Raw genomic sequence first — 26,472 nt, forward strand, 5'->3', positions numbered from 1 at the left:
CAGGATACAAGCTGTTGCTGTGGTGTTGTGGATGCAGATACATGAGGCACCAGTCAAGACAGCATGGAGCTGTGGAGAAGTAAAAGGCCAGCCTTTCATGCGTGGTTACCATGTGGGTACTGTAGCATGTTGGATGCAGTCACACTTGGCACTAGTGCATGTGCCTAACCTGGCCTCGCTGGTAGTACCACTTGGTGGTGGGTGGATATAATTGCAAGTGTCTGAGTTAAAAATCAAGGCCAAAGTGTGGTAGATACTAGATGTAGAATTTTTGGAGCAGACTTTTGGAAAGTATTGCAAAGGCCTGGGGCATCCCATTCAGGTTTTAAAGGCCTCTTTGGATAACGGCGTGTTATCGCTTGCGAACAGAATTCAGAAAGGACGACTATGACTACAAAGAGCAATATTTAGAGAAAGAAGGGGCAGCTAAAGGATGATACTTTCAGCATTAAACACGGTTCATGTCTCAGGCTGTGTGTGTGGTATTGACAAGCTCAGCCCTTGATCTGTGAAGAGGAGGTGATTGTGTCTTAAGTGCTGGTTGTGCACAAATTGTGTAGATTTAGCCACTGGAAACAAAACTGTGTGTTGGAGTTCCTGAAAGCAATTCCTCAGAATAACCGGAGAGTCGGACTACCTGCTGGCATGAGCTAAGCTGTAGATCAATAAGTGTTTGTGTGTCCGTGTTGTTGTATGCTTATTTGTGTGTGTGTGTGTGTGTGTGTGTGTGTGTGTGTGTGTGTGTGTGTGTGTGTGTGTGTGTGTGTGTGTGTGTGTGTGTGTGTGTGTGTGTGTGTGTGTGTGTGTTACACGATTACTGGAACACATACTATATTTGGCATCCTCAAAGCTACATCAACGTTTATGAAAGCAATCCATCCGAATCACAGCAATAAATTTCCATCAAGTTGAGAAACAAGTGTTTCAAAATATTTTATAAAATTACATCTCACCTAAAACACATTAGATGCTTCAGACCACATTCAGGCCCATAACACAGGGACATGTCTGGATAGCATTTGATTGTCATGGCGTATGTGTGCCTTTTGCATGTTCCTGTCACATCGGTGACGTGTGTGTCATGTGCTGAAGGGCACAGCGACCCAAGCAGCAGTTATAACAATACGGACGCTTTTCCAGAGCCAAAATACAGACAGTCTCTCAGGCAGACACGGAGTCTGCCGCCACCATCCATGTTCCAATTCGTAGTGTAGCTTGAACAGTTTGCATGTAATGTGCATGCAGATTTTCAACCTGTTGGCCTCATGTGCTTCTGCAGAGCAATTATAAGATACAAATATATTATTATTATTATTAATAATAATGATACAGAATTCTACAAAATTGCTTCTTAACATGCACATAATTAATAAGGAGAAGCAGAGGAGGTGAACAACTTCATCCAGGTATACAATTACAAACATTTACAAAACAAATGGGGTAGTGAGAGGTAAAGTGGACAGAATTACTGTATTTTACAGAATATAAATCGCACTGGAGTATAAGTTGCAGGACCTCTCAAACTAGTAAAAAAAGGGAATTATACTCTGGAAAATATGGTAATATTTCACTAGGCTTTGGATAGGCCTTGGCATGCACCCTGCAAAATTTACTGAGTAGCTCGGTAGCCTCACCTCATCTGAAGCTCAAGATGTGACTTTCTTCCACAAAGACAGTTGTGAAGCTTGAACAAGAGTGGACCAAGTGACATATTCTGGGTGAGGATGATAAATTTTTGAAGTACCCTCGTACATAGGTAGATGAGTCCCTCTCTTCCAGTTTGCTAAGACGATGACCCCAAAAGAATAAATGCTCCCATCTTCATCATCCTCATCATCAGATTAAATGTACATATAATGAGGATAAATACAAAATCTGGTCTACTTTGATGCACCTACTCAATTGAAAAAGGCACTTTGTTTAGTCTGTATGATATCCCACAGACATATCTGCCACCTGCTAGGTGGATGATGGATTGATGATGGATTAGGAGCAGGTGTGGTTGTCAGTGAGAGAGAGAGATACTTTTTATGTGCGGAAATGTACTCAGAGAAGTAAAATATTATTTTTTGATTGATTCATGATGGTTATGTTCTTCAAATGAAATAACACAGTTACACCTCCACACAGTTCTGCAGAAAGCAGTTTGTATGAATTTAGCCAAGAAAGAAAAAGAAGGAGGAAGATGGTCAAGTAAAGTTCCCAGAGAATGAAGGCGGTTAGAAACAGAGACTGTGTTCACACAGAAATGTACTAAACTAGAAATTAAACCGTTAATTTCTAACTGTTTATGTTCTAAAACTCTAATAACAGCCACAAGTCCACACAACCCAAGGATTTTGTGTTAATATAGCCAAGGGAAACACACACACACACACATATTTATATAAATCTTTGTCATTCACTTGTACAACAGAATTATGGAATCGGATGCAATCTTCTCAGTGCAAACATCAGCAAGAATGAATACAGATATGCCCGTATAAAAACCCTGAACAAATTCTCAAAAATAGCCTCAAAAGTTTTTATAAAGGAATTTTCAAAAGAAAGATTTAACCCAATGCTAAAATACCCTTGGTTGTATGTGCATGTAATCAATGAAAGAGTATGTAGAAAGAATGTGACCTTTTGACCCTCTTGGCTGGACTATTGTAATTCATTATTATCAGGTTGTCCTAAAAGCTCACTGAAAAGCCTTCAGTTAATTCAAAATGCTGCAGCTAGAGTGCTAACAGGGACTAGAAGGAGAGAGCATATCTCACCCATATTGGCCTCTCTTCATTGGCTTCCTGTTAATTCTGGAATAGAATTTAAAATTCTTCTTCTTACTTATAAGGTTTTGAATAATCAGGTCCCATCTTATCTTAGGCACCTCATAGTACCATATCACCCCAATAGAGCACTTCGCTCTCAGACTGCAGGCTTACTTGTAGTTCCTAGGGTTTGTAAGAGTAGAATGGGAGGCAGAGCCTTCAGCTTTCAGGCTCCTCTCCTGTGGAACCAGCTCCCAATTCAGATCAGGGAGACAGACACCCTCTCTACTTTTAAGATTAGGCTTAAAACTTTCCTTTTTGCTAAAGCTTATAGTTAGGGCTGGATCAGGTGACCCTGAACCATCCCTTAGTTATGCTGCTATAGACTTAGACTGCTGGGGGGTTCCCATGATGCACTGAGTGTTTCTTTCTCTTTTTGCTCTGTATGCACCACTCTGCATTTAATCATTAGTGATTGATCTCTGCTCCCCTCCACAGCATGTCTTTTTCCTGGTTCTCTCCCTCAGCCCCAACCAGTCCCAGCAGAAGACTGCCCCTCCCTGAGCCTGGTTCTGCTGGAGGCTTCTTCCTGTTAAAAGGGAGTTTTTCCTTCCCACTGTTGCCAAGTGCTTGCTCACAGGGGGTCGTTTTGACCGTTGGGGTTTTTCCGTAATTATTGTATGGCCTTGCCTTACAATATAAGGCGCCTTGGGGCAACTGTTTGTTGTGATTTGGCGCTATATAAATAAAATTGATTTGATTTGATTTGACCCCTTTAAGCTTGTCCAAGGTCTGTGTCTCAAGAACACTTCCTGTGAATTTGAAGACCCTGGTAGTAACAGGACTGGAATTATGCTGAGCACAGACAGACAGGTGGACAGATGGCCATATTTGGATAAAAATAGAACGCATCATACAAGATGTTTTCATATTCGACCGATATTCACTGCACAATGTGGACCTTTAAAAATTTGCACATATCAAGCAATATTTAGCGCAATTATAGGTTCTGATTAAAAAGTCTTTCTTTTTCTTACCTGTTTATCCTGTAACATCTGCCTGAGGGCAGCAGTTCAAACAGATAGTGCCCAACCTGGGATGGGTCCTTCATTATGGTTTGGACTTTTTTAAGGCAGCGGGAACTGTAAGGTTCTGATGATCTAGGCCATAGGTGTCAAACTGATTCCAGAACGGGCCAAGAGGGTGCAGGTTTTCTTTGTGGCCACCAACTCTACCAGGTGATTTCACTGATGAACTCTTCCCACCTGCTCAAAGTGATGTTCATCAGTGAAATCACCTGGAGGAGTTGGTGGCTACAAAGAAAACCTGCACCCTGTTGGCCCTTTCTGGATTCAGTTTGACACCTATGATCTAGGTGATGGTGTCAACCCTTAAAATGAACCACTTCTTCCTCTGCCTGCCTCTTAAGCAGAGCTTGTTTATCAACCTGTTTCATTTCCAACACCTCAGACTTGTGGCCACCAAGGCTAACCCTGATCCTTTGAAATAATGGTGTTGAAATACTCTCAAATAAATGGTAAATGGACAGCATTTATATAGCACTTTTCCATCTGCATCAGACGCTCAAAGCGCTTTACACACTAATGCCTCACATTCACCCCGATGTGAGGGTGCTGCCATACAAGGTGCTCACTGCACACCGGGAGCAACTCTGGGATTAAGGACCTTGCCCTAGGGCCCTTAATAATTTTGCGGTCAGGCTGGGATTTGAACTGAGGATCCTCTGGTCTCAAGCCCAACGCTTAACCACGAGACCATCACCTCCCCTCAGTATTATAATCTTTAAAATCATATGTAATTTTTCAATTTCAATTTATTTTCATTTATATAGCACCAAATCACAACAGAGTTGCCTCAAGGTGCTTCACACAAGTAAGGTCTAACGTTACCAACCCCCAGAGCAGCAGTGGTAAGGAAAAACTCCCTCTGAGGAAGAAACCTCAAGCAGACCAGACTCAAAGGGGTGACCCTCTGCTTGGGCCATGCTACAAACATAAATTACAGAACAATTCACAAAACGAATATATAGGAAATGATGTTGGTGCACAGGACAGGAGGGTCTCCAGCACAAATACCACACCCATCTCTGGAGGGAACTGCACCTTAAACAGAGAGAAAAAACAGAATCAGGCATCAGAAAGACAAGAAATACAGGATCATTTGTCAGCATTAAACAACAAGAAAAACAAGAAATACTAAGGTGATCACCAGCCACGAGCCCTAAGCTTCACTAAAAGACCCAGAATTTAGGTAAAGTTGAGGCCGCGGCACGCTCTGTTTCCTAATAAAATGAATTAAAAGAGTAAAAAGCGTAGAACTATACTATGCCAGTATGCTAGCCATACGAAAGGTAAAATAAGTGCGTCTTAAGTCTGGACATGAAAGTCTTCACAGAATCTGACTGTTTTATTGATGCAGGGAGATCATTCCACAGAACAGGGGCACGATAAGAGAAAGCTCTATGACCCGCAGACTTCTTATTCACCCTAGGGACACAAAGTAGTCCTGCACCCTGAGAACACAAAGCCCAGGCTGGTACGTAAGGTTTAATGAGGTCAGCTAGGTAGGGAGGTGCCAATCCGTGAACAATTTTATAGGTTAGTAGCAGAACCTTAAAATCTGATCTCACTGGGACAGGAAGCCAGTGAAGAGACGCCAAAATGGGTGTAATGTGGTCAAACTTTCTACTTCATGTCAAAAGTCTGGCTGCAGCATTTTGAACCAACTGGAGAGCCCTCATGCTGGACTGTGGTAAACCAGAAAATAGAACATTGCCGTAGTCCAATCTTGAAGAGATAAACGCATGGATCAGGGTCTCAGCATCAGCCATAGACAGGATGGGACAAATCTTCGCTATATTTTGCTGGTGGAATAAAGCAGTCCTCGTAATATTTCTAATGTGGAGGTCAAAGAACAATGTTGGATCAAAAAGTACCCCAAGGTTCCTCACTTTGTCAGTGTGATGTATGACACCCGAGCCGAGGCTGAGCATTAACTGGTCAAATTGATGCCGATGTCTCACTGGACCAAGAACCATCATTTCAGTCTTATCAGAGTTTAAAAGTAGGAAGTTTCTCGACATCCAGCTTCTCACTGATGGAAGGCAATCTTCTAAGGATTTTATGTGAATGAGATTACCAGCAGTTATCAGCATGTATAACTGAGCATCATCAGCATAGCAGTGAAAGATAATCCCAAAATGCCGCAATATGTGCCCAAGGGGTGCTATACAAAGGGACAAACGCAGGGGGCCTAAGACGGACCCCTGTGGAACCCCAAATTTCATGTCATTAAGGTTAGAGGTAGTGTTACCGTACAAAACACAGTGAGAACGACTGGTCAAGTATGATGTCAACATGCAAGTAATCCCAAAATGATTTTCCATCTTATCAAGTAGAATATGATGATCCACGGTATCAAATGCAGCACTGAGATGTAACAGCACAAGTACCGTAGTGGTGTCCGAATTCATTGCAAGCAGAAGATCATTCACCACTTTAGTGGAGCCGTCTCTGTGGAATATTTTCTAAAAGCAGACTGATTTGCTTGGTTTAAAGTTTAGCAACACCTACAATCATTCATTTTCTGTAAAATTTCTTGTGTTTATTAGTGTTTTTCTTTTTTTTTAATTTCAAGAACTCTCAATGTGTAGTGTTCTAAAACCCCAGTAGATGCTTCACGTTTGCCTAATTAATCAGCGTATACGGCATGCAAATTTAGTTTTAGTGAACTTTAATCCACTTATTGCAGTAAGTGTCATTAGTGCCATATCTGCATATTTTAATTGGCACAACTGACAAAATTCTAATAAAAAGTTGGTGTTTTAACTTGAATGAGATGATGTGACATTCTCACAGAGATCCATACAACAACTCATTTTCTCCCAAAATATGAAATATTACACCCACCCTCTCTCTGATATGTTATTGAACATGTCTTTAGAAAGTTGATGTGTGGCCTGGCACTAAACATAATCGTTCCCACAATAAGGGGGGAAGCGTGTGAAGTTGTTTTTGATGTTGGCAGCAGCCTGGACTCGCTAACGAGGATGTTGATTTTGTGGTGATTACAGAAAATCGGTGGCCTGTTTGTTGATATTACTCAGTTGTGCGCCTCCCTCCTGCTGAGCAACATGGACGGCAACCGCCAACATGTGAATTAAAATTACTCACCATCCAATTAGTCACAGCGCTCACACACGGCGGAAAATGTTTAGCACAACAAGCGATCAAATTCTCACTTCCTGCAGCAGAACTGCACATTTCTTTATGAGGTCATTTCAGCACGAGCTGCAGAAATATCACATTAATGACAAAAAAATAAAGGCAATCAGATGTTTCAGACACGTCGCTCCTCCAATTAGTTCCTGGCTTCAAATTAGTATGGCACATATGGAAACATGGATTCCTATCCAGCAGCTCCAGAATAATTTAATGTGGATCGATGTAGATTTGAATTTAAATTTCAGTTTTTGTGAGTGACACGAGTGAGAGTCAGTTAATTTCTATAAAACTGGATACACTCTAGGGATAAAATCAAACTTTACAAAAGAGATGTCTGAGGAGATTCCCAGTCATCCAGGTCATGGTATCCAAGTACTGTGTTTTCCAGAGGAAATTTTTCATTTGGAATTTTTGTGCACTTTTGTATAGTGCAGATTTTCTTATTGGTATTTGTTGCTTTATTATTGCTTTCATATGTTGAAACTCAAGAACCAAAAAAGCTCTCAAAATATAAAGTTTTATCCAGTACATTAATACTGAGAGGTCAAAGCTCTGCATGCCAAAAATAAATAATCAATTAATAAATAAAAATCATGCATTTCTGACATATATGAATGCCTTTTTTAACCACACTAGTACAGATACTCATGTTAAACCTCTTAAGCTTAAAAGTTAATCAACTTCAATAATATGTTGAATTGATTGTCAAGAGATTTCACCTGGGCTGGTTGATTAAATGACAGCCAAAAATCAACTTACAGCTGTGTCCCTTGCCCTGAACGTACTTCTTACTAGTAATGAATGCACCCAAACTAGTAATAATAATAATAATAATAATAATAATAATAATAATAATAATAATAAATAAAATTAAAAATATATTTAAAAACCTGCAGCATCTACTGTAGTAATGAACAGATTTTAATGAAATTTACAGAGGAGACAGATAATGCTCCAGGAAATACTGTAAGTGATTCAATTTTGGAGGTGATCTGGCCTATAATCTGAAACTTAGAGCCAGAAGAATGTTTGGCACAGAGCAACATTTAAGTCAGAACGTGAGAGGATGTTGATGATATTTGGTCTGCAGATGGATAATGTCCAAGAAAATTCATTTGATTTCATTTAAATTTGATTGGGAACATATTTTGGATCCAGGACACAGAGACATTTTTAAAGCATTTAGTAACATTTAATTAAAAACATATTAAGAATGAACTTCGATAATGTTTTTTGAACATATAAAGAATATCCTAGGGAATAATTTATGTAATGTCCTGGACCTATTCTGGATCTGGAATAAGAAGAATGTTAGGAATACAGCAACACTGAATTCAAATAGATCATGATGAAATTTTAAGAGAGAAATTCTTCTGAAACCAGGCTTGAGGCTTGATGCAAAATGTGTATTCGGCGGTTGGGGAATATGTGGGCTTGGTGGAGATATGTGCTGTCTTCAGTTACATTTGGGATATTTAGGGATTTCATGTAATCTGGATTTCATATTATCTGCGCATTCACATTAGTTTACCCATTGTTATGACTGAGCAATATTTCCATCAAAATGAGGCCAAAACAAGTCTGTATTTACACACATTATTGTAAAATTCTTAAGAATGTGCACACAGATTCCTCAAACACAACAAATCTGAACAAATATGAGGTCTGTCCATAAAGTATCGTACCTTTTTATTTTTTTTTAAACTATATGGATTTGATTCATATGTTTTCACGTCAGACAAGCTTGAACCCTTGTACGCATGCGTGAGTTTTTCCACGCCTGTCGGTGACGTCATTCGCCTGTAAGCGCGCCTTGTGGAAGGAGTGGTCCCGCCCCGTCGTCGGATTTTCATTGTCTGGAAATGGCGGAATGATTTGGGGTTTTTTTCCATCAGAATTTTTTCAGAAGCTGTTAGAGACTGGCACCTGGAAACTATTCGAAAAATTTATCTGGCTTTCGGTGAAAATTTTACGGGCTTCACAGAGAATAAGGTCTGTTAGTACAGCTTTAAGAACCTCTTTAAGGACGCTCAGTGCGCCGCACTCCGAGCTGCGAAGACGAGGCAGAAAACGCCAGATCATTTCTAAGCTGATGGCTCTGTGGATACGAGACCGCAATTAAAAGCCTGGGCTGGTATTGGGACAGGTTCAGGGTCCTGTTTTTTTTTTTTTTTTTTTTCTGGTTCTCGTTCTATTGGTCCCGTGTTAAACTATAAAAGTACCATAAAAACCCTTGATCAATAAATAAATAATTAATAAAAAATTTAAAGCCATTTCATTCTCCCAATTAAAATTATATCATTGGAGTTTGTTTTTGTGAAACATTTGTTACTTTGTTCTTGTTATTTAAAATTTTACATCAAATTTGTGGTATTTTTTGATAGAAGACATGAGTTATGTGCACACTGATATGACATTTTCTATCAGATGTGCATAATTTCAAATATTAGACTGCATTAAACACTAATATCCAGAACCTGATGATCTAGATGTTGATTTGGATGAAACTCTTGATATATAAGGAAAATTGGCCACGGCTGTCCTTTCTTTATCCGGGGACTTTCTTGTTTGGAGACAAGCATGCTAACCGCTGTTCCACCATTCTGCAACTAACACCCCAAACTTGCAGCATACTTTATGTATTGCAGTATAAACTGTACAAAATCAGATTAATACAGTTTGTAGTCACTTCTAAGAAAACATAAATAATACAAACACATTCAGGTCACATAAGTCTTAATTTTATAAAGACCAACTTAGCTACTATGCTAATTACTCTTTCTGTGGCTTACCAAGACAGCTAGCTTAGCTAGCATGTAGCTGACTCAAATATGGCCAACTGAGAGTGTTTGTAAGAAAGTATTATATTCTCATGTGTTCATCTGCTATCATCAGACTGCTAGTTAGTCACCTCATCAAAAAGAAAACAAAGCTTACACGTTTGACATTAGATATTTATATATGAAAATTCAATAAGGTATGTCTTCTATAACACATTCCAATTCTAAGGCAGAACTGTACTAGCGCATACTAAGGTATTTCTAACTATCTAAAAAAAAAAAAAAAAAAAAGAGTAGAATAGACTAGAGTCACTTAGGTGCCTGGTCTTGAGAACCAGGGATGGTTCTCAAGGTGGTTGATGGTTGATATGATTAGCAAGGTTTGGTAGGATTACTTTGAAAGAATACATGTGTATTACATGTATGTATGTAATCTGATTACTTTTGGATTACATTTCAAAGTAATCCTACCCAACCGTGATGATTAGCTCATTCACTGAGAATAGTCATAAGTAGAGAAGTCACTACTTCACCAAGTTCACAACTCGGTTCATGACTAGATACAACTGTCACTGTCCATCCAAAGGGTGAGTGCAGTGATAAAAGCTCAAATGTTGAAAATGAAATCATCTCTGTGTGGTAGAGTCCATGAACAAAATGTTAGAATTCAGATTTCAGTGCTTTTTGGAGAAGGACTGAGACATGGTTGCCTTTTTCTTGGTGTAAAATGGTCAATAAAAGGTATATAATAAACTGCCCTCATGAAAGATGAAATGAAACAACAAGGAAAGTGCCAGTATGTCATATACAGGCCCTGAGGACCATTAGTGCCAGTGCTTATACCCAGATCCTGTAAAGGGAAGCAGATGAGAGTCTATGACTCCCTCTGGATGGGACACTAGTCCATCACAGGCTACTTACCCAGTCTGAGCTGGTACACATTTACATTTGGGTGGACTAGGACAAAAGTTTCAAAAATGTCAAAATTCCTCTGTCAACATTTAAGATCAGGTCAGGTGTGGGAGCAGGTGCTGCTGCTGTGAGTGCTACAAGCATCACAACAAGAAATCACCTTGGGTACTGGATGGCAACCATTCAGGCAAACTGTCATTCCACCCCTCGAAAGTAACCATCCATCTGCCACAGCCAGGTGAAATGTGGCTGTGGCCATCACCACAGAAATGCAACACATGGCCAAAATGTTGAAGCTAATGATCCCTCATAGTGATACACTTCTTCTGAGTCTCCATAAGTAACCTCTTGATTAACACAGTCATTCAAGTGGTACCAAAGGTTCGCCTGAAGAGATCTGGTACCAAAATATTAAGTCGTCACCTTAGGTTGCTGGTTTGCATCCATGTTTCACAACCATACAGTAAGACAGGAAGTACCATGACCATAAAGACTTGGACCTTCGTTCCTCTGCTAAGGAATGGGCATTAAGGAAAGATGTCTCAACTATATGAAACTATATGATTCATTCAAAACAACACTGAATCCACATCCAGATCTGGGTTTCAACCAAGGCTGAATCCCTTATTCTCAGCCCAAGACACCGGCGTAGAAAGTTTTGACTCCAAGGAATTGAAAAATAATAAATAAATAAATTGTGGGGGTGTGGAAGGGGAGGGGGTGTAGTTTGCGATACACATAATGTAACTTCTCATGATGCAATTTGCCCACCGGCACCCAACAGGCTGATATAAAGCAGTTGCCCGTCTTGCCACAGCTTTGTTTTAAAAAGTTGCCGTAGTTAAGGGTGCAGAGCAGACCCTTGGTGAACTCCGACCGACAGCCAGCGGTACATCTCTGATATCCCATTAACTATCTATGAACTCAGAAGAACCAATGCACAATCCAGAGGTCTCTCGCACACGCTGTGAATTTCAAGATGCAACTTATAAAACGGTAGGAAACAACTCATACACCTCAAAACCTCTTAGTAAAAATGCTAAAATCTGTGCACTCCCCATTATACATAATTTAGGGGAATCTATATTCATAGAAGTGCATGGCACTGTTGTGCTCAATGGGGGTAAAACGCCCCTATATGGCTAATGGAATGGCCTGAGTTGTGTGATTGAGTGAAATGTGCTGGAAAGATTGGGAGGAATTTTAGTGCAGATAAATAAACAGGAGACTCTGCTTTTTACTGGGCGTCAGCATTAATGCAGCATCTCCCCGGGTGATCAACACATTCAGACGGAGGGAGGGAAAGATGCTGAGAGACAGACAGAGAGAAAGTGGTGGGGAGGCTCTAGAGAGGTGAACAGGGAATGACGGGGTGAGACAGATAAAGAGAGAGAGAGAGAGACACTTTAAGAAATAGCCTGTTTCAATCCAGCTCCACATGTACGAGGGCCGCGGTGTACCATCTCATATATCATCATAATGTTACCATTGGAAGGTTCAAAGGGAGCGAAAAAAAAGGGGAGGGGGGGGGGTAGTGAATTCAAAGTTAAAATAACCAAAGGACATTATGAAGCTTCTAGATGACTTGAGAATGCCAGGCCTGTCACGTGGATTTTTCTCCCCTCTCCTTTTCTTCCATAATTTTGCGTCAAATGTGAGCGGGCAGCCTTTTCTTTTCACGTCCTACTCTCCACATCCATTACCTTGCAGAGATGCAAAGTGAACATTTTAATTGGATTGCAATGGCCAGTTAGCGCTGCTTTGATCCCCACTCTGCTCTTTGAGGGCTCCATTGTTCCTGATTGCTGGCTTGATTTGCCTGCCTGTGGATAATGGCCAAGAAGCCGCAGTCTGGCGTTCTCCCATCAACCCATTTCTCCTTATCGCAGCTCTGAAGCTAAAAACATATGAATTACTATGATATGCATGGATGGCAGAGTCATCCTCGACGGTGCGTGCACCAGAGGTACTTTATGGCGAGATGTTGTTTGTACATATCATGTCTCTCGCTACAGTTTGAACCTGACTCATGGATTTTCAATCCCAGTTTGAACATACACCAAACATATGGATATTAATTCCCAGACACCAGCTTGCACTGGCAGTCACAGGAACCGGCGGCTTTCATTCACTGGTGCCACGGTTATGTTTGTTTTCATAACAAAGAACTCTTGGCTAGTTTGATCTCAGCAGTATGCAATGCCCCACAGACATTTTTACCCCCTGTAGGAACTACTAGTGGTGGCCGGTGACAGTGGCTGGGCAGATACAGAACATCCTCTCACCTTATTGGAGTGACGTCCTGTGGAACCTGCTAGTCATCATAGCGTCACAGGTGCAATTTGTAAAATCAATAACTCGCTTAAGGTGAAGCCAAGTCTGGGAGCATGCACTGGTACACCACGGAACCCCCTTGGGCCCTGGATGGAAACCACCCTGGCAGACAACTGATCCATTCCCACAACTCTAAAATAATTATCTATCTGCTGCAGCCAGGTGAAATGAGGCCCCCCTCAAATACTAAGGTGATCGCCAGCGACAAGCCTTAAGCTTCACTAAAAGACCCAGAATTTAGATAAAGTTGAGGCCGCGGCACGCTCTCTTTGCTAATAAATGAATTTAAAAGAGTAAAAAGCATAGCAACATACTATGCCAGTATGCTAGCCATACGAAAGGGAAAATAATCAATCAATCAATCAATCAATTTCTTTATATAGCGCCAAATCACAACAAACAGTTGCCCCAAGGCGCTTTATATTGTAAGGCAAGGCCATACAATAATTATGTAAAACCCCAACGGTCAAAACGACCCCCTGTGAGCAAGCACTTGGCTACAGTGGGAAGGAAAAACTCCCTTTTAACAGGAAGAAATCTCCAGCAGAACCAGGCTCAGGGAGGGGCAGTCTTCTGCTGGGACTGGTTGGGGCTGAGGGAGAGAACCAGGAAAAAGACATGCTGTGGAGGGGAGCAGAGATCAATCACTAATGATTAAATGCAGAGTGGTGCATACAGAGCAAAAAGAGAAAGAAACAGTGCATCATGGGAACCCCCCAGCAGTCTACGTCTATAGCAGCATAACTAAGGGATGGTTCAGGGTCACCTGATCCAGCCCTAACTATAAGCTTTAGCAAAAATGAAAGTTTTAAGCCTAATCTTAAAAGTAGAGAGGGTGTCTGTCTCCCTGATCTGAATTGGGAGCTGGTTCCACAGGAGAGGAGCCTGAAAGCTGAAGGCTCTGCCTCCCATTCTACTCTTAAAAACCCTAGGAACTACAAGTAAGCCTGCAGTCTGAGAGCGAAGCACTCTATTGGGGTTATATGGTACTACGAGGTCCCCAAGATAAGATGGAACCTGATTATTCAAAACCTTATAAGTAAGAAGAAGAATTTTAAATTCTATTCTAGAATTAACAGGAAGCCAATGAAGAGAGGCCAATATGGGTGAGATATGCTCTCTCCTTCTAGTCCCCGTCAGTACTCTAGCTGCAGCATTTTGAATTAACTGAAGGCTTTTTAGGGAACTTTTAGGACAACCTGATAATAATGAATTACAATAGTCCAGCCTAGAGGAAATAAATGCATGAATTAGTTTTTCAGCATCACTCTGAGACAAGACCTTTCTGATTTTAGAGATATTGCGTAAATGCAAAAAAGCAGTCCTACATATTTGTTTAATATGCGCTTTGAATGACATATCCTGATCAAAAATGACTCCAAGATTTCTCACAGTATTACTAGAGGTCAGGGTAATGCCATCCAGAGTAAGGATCTGGTTAGACACCATGTTTCTAAGATTTGTGGGGCCAAGTACAATAACTTCAGTTTTATCTGAGTTTAAAAGCAGGAAATTAGAGGTCATCCATGTCTTTATGTCTGTAAGACAATCCTGCAGTTTAGCTAATTGGTGTGTGTCCTCTGGCTTCATGGATAGATAAAGCTGGGTATCATCTGCGTAACAATGAAAATTTAAGCAATACCGTCTAATAATACTGCCTAAGGGAAGCATGTATAAAGTGAATAAAATTGGTCCTAGCACAGAACCTTGTGGAACTCCATAATTAACTTTAGTCTGTGAAGAAGATTCCCATTTACATGAACAAATTGTAATCTATTAGACAAATATGATTCAAACCACCGCAGCGCAGTGCCTTTAATACCTATGGCATGCTCTAATCTCTGTAATAAAATTTTATGGTCAACAGTATCAAAGCAGCACTGAGGTCTAACAGAACAAGCACAGAGATGAGTCCACTGTCCGAGGCCATAGAAGATCATTTGTAACCTTCACTAATGCTGTTTCTGTACTATGATGAATTCTAAAACCTGACTGAAACTCTTCAAATAGACCATTCCTCTGCAGATGATCAGTTAGCTGTTTTACAACTACCCTTTCAAGAATTTTTGAGAGAAAAGGAAGGTTGGAGATTGGCCTATAATTAGCTAAGATAGCTGGGTCAAGTGATGGCTTTTTAAGTAATGGTTTAATTACCGCCACCTTAAAAGCCTGTGGTACATAGCCAACTAACAAAGATAGATTGATCATATTTAAGATCGAAGCATTAAATAATGGTAGGGCTTCCTTGAGCAGCCTGGTAGGAATGGGGTCTAATAAACATGTTGATGGTTTGGATGAAGTAACTAATGAAAAATAACTCAGACAGAACAATCGGAGAGAAAGAGTCTAACCAAATACCGGCATCACTGAAAGCAGCCAAAGATAACGATACGTCTTTGGGATGGTTATGAGTAATTTTTTTTTCTAATAGTTAAAATTTTGTTAGCAAAGAAAGTCATGAAGTCATTACTAGTTAAAGTTAATGGAATACTCAGCTCAATAGAGCTCTGACTCTTTGTCAGCCTGGCTACAGTGCTGAAAAAGAAACCTGGGGTTGTTCTTATTTTCTTCAATTAGTGATGAGTAGGAAGATGTCCTAGCTTTACGGAGGGCTTTTTTATAGAGCAACAGACTCTTTTTCCAGGCTAAGTGAAGATCTTCTAAATTAGTGAGACGCCATTTCCTCTCCAACTTACGGGTTATCTGCTTTAAGCTACGAGTTTGTGAGTTATACCACGGAGTCAGACACTTCTGATTTAAAGCTCTCTTTTTCAGAGGAGCTACAGCATCCAAAGTTGTCTTCAATGAGGATGTAAAACTATTGACGAGATACTCTATCTCCCTTACAGAGTTTAGGTAGCTACTCTGCACTGTGTTGGTATATGGCATTAGAGAACATAAAGAAGGAATCATATCCTTAAACCTAGTTACAGCGCTTTCTGAAAGACTTCTAGTGTAATGAAACTTATTCCCCACTGCTGGGTAGTCCATCAGAGTAAATGTAAATGTTATTAAGAAATGATCAGACAGAAGGAGTTTTCAGGGAATACTGTTAAGTCTTCTATTTCCATACCATAAGTCAGAACAAGATCTAAGATATGATTAAAGTGGTGGGTGGACTCATTTACTTTTTGAGCAAAGCCAATAGAGTCTAATAATAGATTAAATGCAGTGTTGAGGCTGTCATTCTCAGCATCTGTGTGGATGTTAAAATCGCCCACTATAATTATCTTATCTGAGCTAAGCACTAAGTCAGACAAAAGGTCTGAAAATTCACAGAGAAACTCACAGTAACGACCAGGTGGACGATAGATAATAACAAATAAAACTGGTTTTTGGGACTTCCAATTTGGATGGACAAGACTAAGAGACAAGCTTTCAAATGAATTAAAGCTCTGTCTGGGTTTTTGATTAATTAATAAGCTGGAATGGAAGATTGCTGCTAATCCTCCGCCCCGGCCCGTGCTAAATAAGTGCGTCTTAAGTCTGGACTTGAAAGTCTCTACAGAATCTGACTGTTTTATTGATACAGGGAGATCATTCCACAGAACAGGGAAACGATAAGAGAAAGCTCTATGACCCACAGACTTTTTATTCACTCTAGGGATACAAAGTAGTCCTGCACCCTGAGAACGCACAGCCCGGGCCGGTACGTAGGGTTTAATTAGGTCAGATAGGTAAGTAATACTCCTAACCTTACTCTTTCTCAGTAACTCCTTGTTCAATACAAAGTCAATCCAGTAGTACCCAAGGATCCTTCAAAGATACCTAGTGCCAAAGACATCCAGTCATTGCCTTAGGTCACTGGTTAGTATCAAAGTCACACAACTATACAGCACGACAGGCAGCACCAAAACCCCAAAGACTTGGTCCTTCCCCTGCCTTCAAAAATATCAGCATCACCAAACACCTCTGTCCTTAAGGCCAAGTTAAAAAAAATGTTTCTTATCCGGCGCTTATTGGGGAAGTATTTTTAAAAAAAATTGGAAATCAATGAAAGCAGTGCTGCAAACTGTGCCAAGTATTTCAAAGTGAGGGCATCCAGCCATTCAAGAGACAGCAATCACACTTTTGAGACCCAGATGAAGACAGGCGCTGGAATGCAGAAAATTGTGATTTTTCTGTGCACAGACTGGGATAAGAAATATATCGTTGTAATTTTTTTTAACTTGGGCTAATGTAACCTAATGGACACATATTAACATACAAAATTTGCACAGAAACAAACTCAACAGGCTAATTTTTCAGCTAGCAGCATGGTACCTTGCTACATACGTTAGCATGGGGTTCTGCAGTAGTGTAGCTAATCTGTTAGCACAGTAGTGTCAATACCTCAATCACGAGCAAAATGGCATTTTGTATAGTTACAAATTATTAAATAATATATTGATTGATACCTTAGTAAACATGAACACCAGTAATAAATTACACTCAACAAAAATATAAACGCAACGCTTTTGGTTTTGCTCCCATTTTGTATGAGATGAACTCAAAGATATAAAACTTTTTCCACATACACAATATCACCATTTCCCTCAAATATTGTTCACAAACCAGTCTAAATCTGTGATAGTGAGCACTTATCCTTTGCTGAGATAATCCATCCCACCTCACAGGTGTGCCATACCAAGATGCTGATTAGACACCATGATTAGTGCACAGGTGTGCCTTAGACTGCCCACAATAAAAGGCCACTCTGAAAGGTGCAGTTTTGTTTTATTGGGGGGGGGGGGCGGGATACCAGTCAGTATCTGGTGTGACCACCATTTGCCTCATGCAGTGCAACACATCTCCTTCGCATCATCGTGAAGAGAACACCTCTCCAACGTGCCAAACGCCAGCGAATGTGAGCATTTGCCCACTCAAGTCGGTTACAACGACGAACTGGAGTCAGGTCGAGACCCCGATGAGGACCACGAGCATGCAGATGAGCTTCCTGAGACAGTTTCTGACAGTTTGTGCAGAAATTCTTTGGTTTATGCAAGCTGATTGTTTCAGCAGCTGTCCGAGTGGCTGGTCTCAGACGATCTTGGAGGTGAACATGCTGGATGTGGAGGTCCTGGGCTGGTGTGGTTACACGTGGTCTGCGGTTGTGAGGCTGGTTGGATGTACTGCCAAATTCTCTGAACGCCTTTGGAGACGGCTTATGGTAGAGACACGAGCAACAGCTCTGGTTGACATTCCTGCTGTCAGCATGCCGATTGCACGCTCCCTCAAATCTTGCGACATCTGTGGCATTGTGCTGTGTGATAAAACTGCACCTTTCAGAGTGGCCTTTTATTGTGGGCAGTCTAAGGCACACCTGTGCACTAATCATGGTGTCTAATCAGCTCTTGGTATGGCACACCTGTGAGGTGGGATGGCTTATCTCAGCAAAGGAGAAGTGCTCACTATCACAGATTTAGACTGGTTTGTGAACAATATTTGAGGGAAATGGTGATATTGTGTATGTGGAAAAAGTTTTAGATCTTCGAGTTCATCTCATACAAAATGGGAGCAAAACCAAAAGTGTTGCATTTATATTTTTGTTGAGTATATTACTACACTGCCTATTGCCTATTTTTCTGACCCACAACCAAATAATTTCTCCTTGAGAACAGTGCAGAAAACTCTTCTGTCTACAAAGCTGTTTGTATTTAATATTTGCGTGGATTTGTCCTGGAGGTGATGGTTGACCAGCGCTGCTCCCATTTACGCATCTGATTGTCTGGCTGAGACTTTACGGCGAACCCAAGTCTCTGCGGCACGCCGCTCGAACACAACTTGACTGCAGCAGCGTTTACATGCAAAAAAATGGAAACACAGAGAGAATTTGCTCAAGTGTCTGGTCTCCTCCCAGATACAAATGAACAATTTGTTTTCCATTTCTTCCCAAACCTTCATTCCAGCCTTTGTGCTTTGAAGTAGTGCACGGATCGAGTGGGGGGGGGGGCTGCAGATTGTACGATGCTGTATTTGTCTTCAAAGAGCCCCGGCTTGCTTACAAATGCACCGGCGAGTACAACACCTTCAAGGTGAAATTGATAAATCTGGTGGTAAGCTCTTTCATGGCTATAATAAGCAGAATTTGTTGAAAGGGCACATGGATTTTAGATGCAAATGTTGTCAAACCACACCAGGCAAAATCTAAATTGAACCGTGGCGAGTAGATAAGAATATTTTGGGGATGCATAATTGCTTTCATGAACAATATCCACCTGAGTGTGGCGTGACCTTAATCAGGACCATTCATACTTTCTCCGGGCTTTGGCCTTGGATCAGCTACAAAGTTGACCATCTCAGTGCTGAAATATCTCATCTTTTTCTTTTTACATATCAACAGGAGCCTTCAGACAGAACCTTTCCAGAGGCAGACCTGAGGGCAAATAAACAAGCCATGAGGGGGAAGAAAATACAGAAAGACAAAGAGAAAAAGGCAGAAAACTCATCAGTTGTCCATCTGGCGGATGACATCCTTTGTACCCTCTCTGTCATTTCTTTCTCATCTGCCACGATGGACAGAATCTCCTCTCTCTCTCTCTCTGGGATGACTGGAGTCCCTGGAGACACCTTTTTCCTCTGTCTCTCTCGCTTCTCTTCTCGCTCTCTTTCTCGCCGGCTGCTCTTTTCCTGAAACTTATAGATTAGTTACAACCTTTTTTCTTTCCTTTTCACCCCCCCCCCCCCCCCCCCAATCCACCCCGCCACACCTTTACTTTCTCATTCAGGCTGGACGTGAATTCAAACACCTGCCTCTGGACAAACCTGTCCGTCTCCCAGTCCATGTGTCTGTCTGTCTGAAGAAAGAAAGAAGAAAGAACGAGATAAAAAAAAAAAAAACAGATGAAATTGCAACAAATAATTTAAAAAAGTTATATAGATATATTTTAAAGGAGGAAAAAAAAAGTTAGTGCTCTCACATTTGTAAATGAAATGCAGCTGTGGATCGAATGGCCTCGCAGCGCCCTGCTGTCCGCGCCCGCCCCCTCTCAGATTGGGCAGACACGGGGGTGCTGTGTGTGTGTGTGGTGTGTGTGTGTGAGTGTGTGTGTCCTATTTTGTGACCGCTTCCCTGAACTGAACCCTCCCCACACTGGGGGAAATGGCGGGACTGTGGCAACGACAGGCAGTTTACAGTGAACCGGGCTGAATGTAAACTATATTTAATGTATGACATTTCACACAATCATCCGGCCACAGACATGACCCTGGGGTATTCCGCAGATTGCTTTTTCAGTGCCTCAGGCACTGTGGAATTATTCGTCCCAGAGAGAGAGAGAGGAGAGGAGGAGAAGGAAAGAAAAAAAAGCCTTTGAGTTTTGGTGAAATGATCGCCCTTCTCTGCTCTGGCCATCCCAGACTGGAAGCCCTCTCTCTCTCTGTCTCTCTCTCTGTTCTCTCTCTTTCAGTCTCTTTTCTCTGTGATATCATGATCGCAGGGCCGTGCCAAATTGAAAACATCTTGGCAGTCTGGAGGCTGTATGAATAACCATATATTATGTGTAGTGTAACACCCGATGGATAGCAAAACAATTATGCTGTTTTGCGCTCTCAAAAGATTCTGTTTGCCCTTCGCCACTCTCCATTTGTGTGTGTGTGTGTGTTAAAAAAAAATCCTGAGAAGGGAATGTGAAAATTATTTCAGATTTGTAAATTGCAGTTGGATTTTAACCACACACCCCCTCCCAGAACCGGTCAGATATGAATAAGTCTAACAACAATTTACGGCACTACGAACACGCCCGAGCACGGCCATCTGCCGGGTGAAGAGAAGAAAAAGCTGTAAATATCTCATATTCTATTCCCCTTCGCCACATGTTTTTCTTTTTTTCTTTCCTTCTTTTTTGTTGCATTGACATGATATGGAAATAGTGGCAAGCACAATAAGAGTTCATTGAATACACAGTGAGGAAGGCCAAAACATCAGCGAAACGCCACGCCGCTGGTATCAATACAACAGAGCGAGCGAGGAAAGCAGCCAGAGAGCGCAGACCTCCGCCAAACCTCAGCAATAATCGCTTTTGCAACAACTGTCGTCGTTTTCTGAAAAATGACCCCCCAAATTACTCTTGCATTATATTAGGTACTTAAAAAAGAGTGTTTCAAAAATTTGACGGTTTATTAAACTAGACATGGTAGCATATTCCTTTATTCTGATGTGCCACAATAAATTGCAATCAAAGAATGAATTTGTATTATGTATCAAATTTGGAAATAACTGGCATTCCAATTTGGGCCTTTTCATATGATGAACCAATACACAATTTCTAAAATATGCAGATTGTTTGAGAATGATCAAACATTTTAAGAAACTACTTCAACTTTCACACCTTTGTATGTGACTGTCAATCACCAACATTTTTCAAGCTACAATCAATAGTTTGGTTGAAAAAGTTGATGAAAGAATAAATTGAATTGGGCCACTAGGGGGCTTGTTGTAAAAAAAAAAAAAAAATCTTTGGCTCTGCCAAAATGTATTGATATTCCATATTTAGCATAAACAGAATGAACAAATACCTGGTAAATATTCATTTTTTTTTGCTATTGCTATTAGCTCTCTTCTTTGATGCAGTTCAGACCTAAAAGTATATTCTAGATCAGACAACATTTTCACCTACTTTTGCGAAAAATTTGTTTGACGGAAGAACCTCGACCTCTTGGTTCAGTTTAATGGAGCCACTTGGAGAAAGGCCCCAACTTTCTGTCAATTTCCATATCATTAGTTGCAATAATACATCCTTCATTACAATTAATAATGAATTTTATTCCACATTTTGGAGAGCCAGACAGAACTTTTAACATTGGTTGCATAGTTTTTGTGCAATCTTGCTACTAAACTAACAAACAGCTCAGGGCGAAGGTTGAATTCCTCAGTTTTTAACTTTTAACGAAGAATATAATTTTTTTTTTTCCCCATTTATCTCTCAATGGTGAATAACTCATAAGAAAATCCAAACAAGCATCCAGATTTCTCTTAAATTCTTCTCAGAGTTTTCTGGGCACTGTACCTACTTTTCTACCAAATTTCATGAAAATCAGATCGAGCGTTGCTGCTCACACACAAACATACAAACAATCGAGCCAGACCGAAAACATGAGCTCCTTGGAGGTAATAAATCCAACATTTTCTCGCTCACTTGTCAGCTCAGCCTTGCAAAACAATGTATTTATACCGCTGTATTCCACAGTTGGGCCATCCATTTTATCTGAGGGGACATTTTTCAACATTTAGCTTTAGATATGAGCTACGGTGACCACTACATCAGCGTCACTCTCTTTTCAAGGTTAGACAGTGGGTGGGGAGGTAAAGAGCATTAGTGCACAGCAACCTGTCACAGTCAACACGCATACACACGCACACACACACACACACACACACATAGAGCCTTAAAGCCACAAAATTAGAAAATCCGGTACTGAATATTTGCATTTACTTGTGGCCAATCGGCCTTAATTCTTCACATCAGTGTAAGCAAAAGACAAGCTAATGATGTGCTATTAAAAGGACGATCAAACACACAAGAAGACAATAAAAGCCCTTGCATGGAGTTTAATGTGCAGCAGTGTGTGTCTTTTCTGTTGAATATTCCAGTGAACACCTGTATGTCGACACTTGTTTTGTGTTGCAGTAAAAAAACGATGCAGTCAGAGCCCATACAAATGGATCAGATCAATTCCGCTGTGATTTGATACAGTCCAGATATGCAATTGAATTTTTTATTTATTTATTTTTTTAGTAAAGGTGTGTTTATTAGTTTTGACTGACAGGCAACAACATTTTAAATAAAGTGAATTGACATTTATTTCAATATTTATTGACTGAAATGCCAGAAAAATTCTGTCATGCAAATAAAATAAAGTAAAAGCAGTTAAGTGTGCTTGTTTACAGTGTGGAAGGTTCCCGGTGCAAAAATCACGCCTGCCCATTCTCCGTGGAATATGGAGTTGTCAGGAAGGGCAATCGGCATCACACTTGTGCCAAATCCACATACAGATCCACCGGATCTGCTGTGGCGACTCCAAGTGAAAACAAGAGAGAAGCCGAAGGGACTTACTTAAGATAAAATAAAATAAAAGCAGCGGTAGCGACTTGCCTTGGCTTTTATTTTACGATTCCAAACCTTATAATCACGAATGGTGTTACAACTGGACGTTTAAATTATTTCATAAAATTACTGGTTGGTATCAGGTCTGATGGTCGCCTTTGAAGATGTATTAGCCACATGAGCTCAACAGGGTTGTTTTCGAGTTATCTACCTGCTAACTCAGTAATATGGCATGATGAGTCATGGTGTTGACTGGATTCGGTTAGTGAGCTATCTATCTTGGTCATTCAGTTATTAAGTTATCAATCACATGAAGATTTTTATTAAAACTGGCTACTACTGGTGTGAATTATACAGTGATATTTCAGGGTACATAGCTGTTGAGAACCCTTACCTAATAGTTAGTGAATGTTAGGTAAAGCAAATGTTAGCCTTAGCTAGCTAATGATAGTGAAACTGTAACTTGAATTAAAATTTAGGAAATGCCGAATGTTTGCATTCACCTGTTGACCCAATCTAATTGGGAGTCTATGAAGGAAAGAAGGTGAATGGTATTGAACAAGCTAGATAGCAAGCACTAGGAAGCACACATTTTAATAACAGGTTCAGACCCTATGCCCAGTAATTTGAAGAAGAATTATACTTGTGATTATCCACAGTTTATACATCTTCCCATGTCAAAGTTCACTATAACTGAACTCAAGAAATCTATCACCTGATAGAGGAATGCGTGCAAACATACAGATCATGGCAAATAATACTGAAATTAAGTGAAATTTGATTGACAATCGCTAACCAGGATGACTAGCTAACCCATGTGTCCGCTAGAACCCACAATGATGATCTATGTTTCCCTAAAATACAGTAAATAGGAATATTTTAGTTCTGCTACATACCATCTATTTGAACTTATATTTTTTTTTAACACCACTTATGAGTATGGGGATGTATCGATTGTTCAGGTCTGTAACTTTACCTCACCCTATTAAACAGCAACAAGCTGACAATGATATTGACAGAAGATCAAATTTTGTTATCTATTTTAAACAGTGTCACTTGGTATTGACATCAACAGCCAACATATAACGGGAGAATAACTTAAATGCTTTTTTGACAGTGTCAAAATGTTTGCTGAAATTTTCAAATAATTTGGTTTTGATCCATGGTTGTGTGTTGACATCATTCTTGTATCAGTTAATCTTGACATCTCTATTAAAAATATTTCTTGGTTCCTTGCGATGGAAATGTACATTTCACAGTAAAATCAGGTATTTACTTGAGGCTGTGGATGATGCACATGCACATAATGCACCGAGTTGAATAATAGTTGCATCTTAAAGCTACAGTGTGTTGGATTTTGTGCCATTTAGTGGTGAGATTGAAGATTGCAGTCAGTTCTTTTCCTCTTCACATTTTCACTTCTTTGGCGACAGGAATTCATGGTCCCTTACCTTCTATTGTAATAAGCAAGAGGTTTGATCTTCCATTTCACAAAAATGAGGGCGCTCAAACGTGTTAGCCTGCATTAGCAATCAGTAGACAATATGTAGGGGATCAACAACTGATTTCTCTTCTTCAGTCGGCTGACTTTGGTGCATAATGTGAAAGGAGGGGTATTGCTGGCTTCGATTGGACGTATGAAGACGTTAATTCCAAGTCTGTATTTGTAATGTCGGACCGAAATGCATTCTAGTGCATATGCTCAGGAAATGAACATGGGCTCCCTTTTGCCATATTTTTGTCCTCCATCTTGGGAGTGAGATTGTCAAGAGTTAAGGGCCTTTCACACTGCAGGCTTTAACGCGACGCTTTAACGTCCCCTAGCACGTCAGGCCGATGCTTTCCAATGCGTTGTGACGTCAGACGCGTCGCTTCGGAAGCGGCAAGGGGGCGGAGATTGCGGCTACGTCATACTCTGCCTGTTTCACACTCTGAAAAAAGTTCAGCGATCGCCATCTTGAATTTGCGTCGCCTGAACAACAAAAAAAGCTTTAAAAAACAGCAGTAGAACGATTCTCCCATCACCCTGCTGGGAGAAGCTTTTTTTTTTTCAGCTACTTTTCGGAGTGACGCCGACCGAGGGAGGACTGACGACTTGGTGGGATATCGATCGAACCGTGACAGCGGGCCGACCCACACGGAGAAGCCGGCCTTCAGGCATCATTCCTGTGCAGACCAAGGCAGGCAGCTGGGGTGATGGAGCAGACCCACTCAGTCCGAAATCTCCCACTTTTTGGATATATGCGAAGTCCCAGTTTGCCCAACGGAGGTTAGTTCTGCAGCTTTATCGAGGTGAGGATAAAATAAAAGAAAAACATGACGTTTCTGCAATGCTGTGAATGTTTATGATTGGCTAACATTAGCTTAGCTTTTTAGCACAGTTGATCAGAGTGAATGCTTTAATTTGTAGATGGTTCAGTCTTCTTATTTTTACCAAATAAAGCTACAGCTTTTTTCAGACACCACAAAAGCTCAATTTTAAATAACTTATTTTTCAGGCATTTTTTTTTCCATCGTTTTTTTTGCCGTTTTTTTTTCTTTTTTTTATATCAACTGTTTAGTGTTTCATTATATTTAAAAAATATTTTTATTTGTCCCAATCAGGAACATTTGCTGTGCAGACAACCAAACTTCCATTGATGAGCTGAACACCATGAAGTCCAGTCGAAAGAAACATCTCTGCTCTAAAGCAAAACCACCAGTTAAAAGTTACAGAAGAGACCTTCATCTGGTCCCGAGAATCCAGCAGAACATCACCTGCTTCTAAATAAAAGGCTCTTTCAACAGCAACTATTTTATTATTTTTAAAAAGCTGTTTCATTTTATATTTTATCAATAATGAACGGATCATTAAAAATGTCCACAAATCAAAGTCAAAAGACATTTGCACAGGTAGAAGCTCTCCACTTATTGTGCTCAAATTCATATTTTAGAAATGACTCTGTCCTGATAACAACATTAAAGGCAATTACATATTTTGATGAAATTACAAGTTTAAATGACTATAAAAAAATTCATCATGAGGTTTATGTCAGAAATCCTACTTTACAATCACACTGCAGTCATTGTTAAATTATTTCCTGTTGCATTTATAATACACATTTGACATTTGTATTTATTTAGTGTGTTTTTCTGGTTGAAATGAGATATAATAATCTACCAGACTTTAAAAAATGTACAAGTTTCCATGTTATTTAATTTGTCTAAAAATAAATGTCCAAGGTTCCTTATGTTAAACAAGAAATTAATCTGAAATAACAGGTGGTTTTAATTTACAGATGAAAGGTTTCTAAAGAACCATTTATTGATTTATTTAGCTATTTTAATTACGTGTTCTAAACTTTTTTAACAGTAATAAGAAATTTTGAGGTAACAAACAACAACAACAAACATTTCCAATGATTTTTCTTCAAAAAACTGCTCT

The 26,472-nt window shown here is 40.2% G+C and overlaps 1 long non-coding RNA gene across 1 annotated transcript in view; it reads left to right on the top strand.

The window, feature by feature from the left end:
- LOC117504703 overlaps positions 1-26,472 on the top strand; it is a 94,243-nt gene that overhangs the window by 21,457 nt on the left and 46,314 nt on the right. The window lies entirely within an intron of this gene.

This window comes from Thalassophryne amazonica, chromosome 1, assembly GCF_902500255.1.
Source record: "Thalassophryne amazonica chromosome 1, fThaAma1.1, whole genome shotgun sequence".
In the NCBI taxonomy this organism is placed as follows: domain Eukaryota; kingdom Metazoa; phylum Chordata; class Actinopteri; order Batrachoidiformes; family Batrachoididae; genus Thalassophryne; species Thalassophryne amazonica.